This window comes from Protomyctophum bolini (assembly GCF_963924005.1).
Source record: "Protomyctophum bolini genome assembly, chromosome: 17".
NCBI classification, from domain to species: Eukaryota; Metazoa; Chordata; class Actinopteri; order Myctophiformes; family Myctophidae; genus Protomyctophum; species Protomyctophum bolini.
The window spans coordinates 15,451,781-15,455,945 of NC_137878.1; the positions used below are offsets into that span (position 1 = coordinate 15,451,781).

Below are 4,165 nucleotides of genomic sequence, written 5' to 3' on the forward strand. Positions count from 1 at the left end.
ATGTAATTCAGGTTTTTGCCTATGCCCCTTATTCACCATATTCAAACGGCGGCCATTTTGCGCACAAAGTGCCACCTGCGGTGGCATTTCCTCCCAACCCACAAATATGACGTGAGAGCAAGATGCCTATAGGCTGGTACGGCTTTATTGAGAATGGGAGTGTATGGTTTTCTGCACAGGAAAAGATTCTGAGTGCCTTATGGGGTTTTAGGTCGACAACTGCAATCTCAAGTCTTCTCATGCATACAGCATATTATAGTCTGTGTTAATTTGAAACTGTGTGAGGCAGGAACACATCCGTACAGTACAGTAGCAGTCTCGACAGGAGAAGACAATTATACATACCGGTACATACACTTTTTGTAGATATAGCTGTGATAGACAGCTGTGGTTACTTCAGCCAGGGCAACCTGCCATTTGTGTGTAGAACATATTCAGGCTACTTTCCATGAAATTCACCAACCAGGTTGATCCAGCTGTGTGTCACTGTTTTAATCCACTTCATTCCGTCATGAAGGACATGTAAACTCAGCAACAAAAGTTCGGAAACTTAACTTTGGTCCATTATTTCTCCACTTTTATAATGTCAATTCGTATTGTATTTTATATAATTTTTATTTTTGATTAGTCAACTTTACAACGAGGTATAGATTGTAAAGATCAGGCGTTCATGGAATGAGCAACACAGCTAAACGTGTGGGTAACGCCTCCAAATAATTTGCCAAGTGCTTGGTATTCAACCCTTGCTTTGAGTTGCTGCTTAGTGAATTGGATGATTGCACTCTCACACAGTAATAAGGAGGGAAAAAAACATATTGGCCATTTTTACACTTTATTTATTTTACACTCAGTGTTAGGGAACTCTGTAGCGGGTGGAAGATCCAAAAGCAGCTGCAATGAACAGCTTGGTACCATGCTGGTCACCAAGCAAGTCATCCAACGTGGTTCTGTTGGTCACACTAGCACACCCAAGCTGATCCCACAAGTGTTCAAATGGGTTGAGGTCTGGACTCACGGCAGGCCATTCCATCCTCTCCACTCCAAAATGCTGGAGGTAGGCTACTCTGTGATGATCCTGGCTCTGTGGGGGTCTGCATGGAGTGTTGTCATCCTGGAGGATGGCGTTATAGGTCCCAGATTTTGAAGATATGGGATCGCCGCTGGCCCCAGAATCTCATCCCATATCTCACTGCATTGATATTGCCTTCAATAATGACAACTTCAAGTTCTGTCTTGCCTGTGAAAGAGATACTGCCCCATACCATAAGTTAATGAAGTGTAAAAATGGCCAATATGTGTTTTTCCCCCTTATTACTCCAATCCATAGCAAATGGTTGAATACCAACCACATGCCATTTTGGCATTTTCTTTGGAGGCGCACACGTTTACTGTAGCTGTGTTGCTCATTCCACAAACACCCGATCCTTACAATCTATACCTTGTTGTAACGATGACTAATCAACGATTAAACCAAGCTTTTGTTGCCTAGTTTATTATGAAAGGCTAGGAGACATGCTTGTTCAAGAAGGATTGATGTATTTCAAACATGCAAAAGAGGGGTGAAGCTTTAATTTAGGAAATCGTATGTGTATTATTCCATAGCCCTTCACAATGTTTTCTCATTGGTTCAGTGGTTTATATTGTGCTTAAAACTGACATTTTCATCTAGCATGCTTGTTAAAGCCAAACATACAATGAAATAGTGTTTTTGAAGAACTCGTTTGGTAATATTTAACAATAATAAGAGTGGTCCTCAGATCAATTAGGAGAAATTGTAGCCATATCTCCTGACATACAGTAGTTATATTACTAGAGCCTAACCATTTCCCTTCAATAAGACAATTGTACTTATTCTAAGCTTGTACAGTACAGTACACTACGCCCAAAACAAGTTAATCTATATTCTAGTTGGAGCAAAACATTCACCCTTAAAATCTATTTGTGGTTGTGAAGAGGGGAGAGTTCAAAATGTTGCCTACATGTGGTAGCCAATTGTTACTATAGGCAGTTGAGTTGTGTAGTGTATTCTTGGCTTAGGTCAAAATCACATCACGTCATCATTTCCTTCCCAGGCATCCATACAAAAGTGATCGCATCGAGTTATTAACAAGTCTTCCATTGTTCTTTTTTACGGGTGCTATGCCATGTATGAGTTTTCATGTATTTGCTCGGGAACATTTGTTTTCCATCCTTAACTGTGCATTAACTTGTGATCTCAATAAATTCTTATAATGTTGCAGGGGGTGTTTTGTCATGTGTGTCAAGACCTAAAGTGAATAAAATGTTATTTTGTCTATATGGCAGAGTATGTTAATACTCTATCTATATACAAATGGTTTTTTTGAGAGATGCGTACGTGTGTTTACCCAACAGCACTGAACATAGAGCACCACCCGTGAGTCACAGGTGGTGACAACATCTGCACTCCTTTGTGATATCAATGACGTTAATTCACAGCTGACCGTGTTCTCACGCTCAGCTGTTTCCATAAAGACTACCAATGAACAATAAACTCAGGTTAGTCATTACAATGATAACGGTATCAAATGTAAAGCGATAAATGGATTCCTGTGTATTTCACTGTTTGATCAGCTGGGGGGGGGGGGGTAGTTGCGACATATTGTGAGCTTGTAGATCGGCTATCTTCGTACTGTACGTACAGCCCTCGATAATCTGATCAAATAAGTATAGGATCTAAGTGATTTTTCACACATATCAGATATCAATATCTGAATTTATTTGGATTTATACGCATGCCCAAGATTACACCCAAACGTGTCCAATACTTTCTTGAGAAACTCAAACTCAGTCTGACTCGTACCGGAAAAGAAGCGGCAGATACAGTAGGATGTGAATTTTTCTTTGAAACATACCTCTAGGTTCTCATGCTCTCTATTGGCTCCAAAGTAAACACAAATTGTCTAAGTAACATAATGAGCGAGGCGAGTTGAAAGACTTTCTTCCTAATCAGCCTTGCCATGTTGATCTTTTTTGGCCTGTAAATTGGTAGGCCTACAGTATGTTGAAGTTTCTTACATTCTGAGCGTGTTCTACCCTAAAGATCATGCTGAATTTAGGACATGTCAGAAGCAGACCACTGGCATCTTGTACAACCCCTCATTTCTGAAGAACTACATTTGTATGATAAATAATATTCCTGTTACATGTGCTGTATTCATTTTCTGGTTGTGCAGATTTCAGTCTTGAAGGTTTCTAACAGAGAATGCACACATTTCCTATAGAAAGTATTCTGTGTTATTGAAACAGTGACTCAGCACCCGCTTCGAATGTTATCAACCGATAATCACCAGTAGGTTTATCACTTTGAATGCAATCCAGCCAGCAGCCTCGCCTGGAGCCTACTTGTTGCGATTAGGAAATACGGAAGTGATAAATGACTGATTTACGTGGCTGGCTTCATGACCGAATCCCTGGCTGGGAGATCATGACTACCAGCAACCAGCCTGTGGTACTATACGCGCGTTGTCAACTGACTACGTGGCCGGTTAAGACTGATATGAGTTTAGGGGATTTACGTGGCTGGTTAAGACTGAGTTTAGGGTTAGATTTAGTGTTGGGGTTAGCGTGTTGTCGCTGGGTTTATGCGTCAGTAAAAAAAATTGTTGGGTGTGAGCATTGGCACAATCATGAAGGCCTTTATAGTTGTCAATATAAAATAACATTTCATATTTCTTTAGCCTTTGAGTTCTTTCCTTATCATGCAAAAACACAGACATAATTCACCCATTGTCTATTTAAATGGAAAATAGAACAGCAGAGAAATCACTCAAGTGGCACTAAGCAAACTACTGAATTTGACCTGTCCCCAACAGGTGCCAGTATGGGACCACAGAACGTATTGGCACAATTCACTGGCAATCATGAAATGTTACCTTGCTGATAGCATCAGAAATGTTTCGGCTGGAAGGTGCAGACAGTATCTAAATTTGGTGTGTTTGTGACGTCAGACCACAGCATTCTGACTATATAAGTTGATGTAGATGCAATTGGAATTGCACTTATTTCAAGGACAACCTAGGCAATGCCAGAGACTCAGAGACTAAGAGAACAGCAAACCAACAGACACTAACCAACAGACACTAACCAACAGCCACTGACTGGCAGATAGACAGAACAGACAGAGAGAATGCATCTACCTACTAGG

At 40.6% G+C, this 4,165-nt stretch overlaps 1 protein-coding gene across 1 annotated transcript in view; it reads left to right on the plus strand.

Moving 5' to 3' along the window:
* The window catches only part of enpp2l (ectonucleotide pyrophosphatase/phosphodiesterase 2-like), a 31,852-nt gene extending 29,616 nt beyond the window's left edge, over window positions 1-2,236 (plus strand). The window contains exon 25 of the mRNA XM_080788273.1: window positions 1-2,236. This exon is cut by the window's left edge and continues 1,163 nt beyond it. The gene's annotated coding sequence lies outside the window, so the exon portion shown is untranslated.
* The last annotated feature ends 1,929 nt before the right edge of the window (window positions 2,237-4,165 follow it).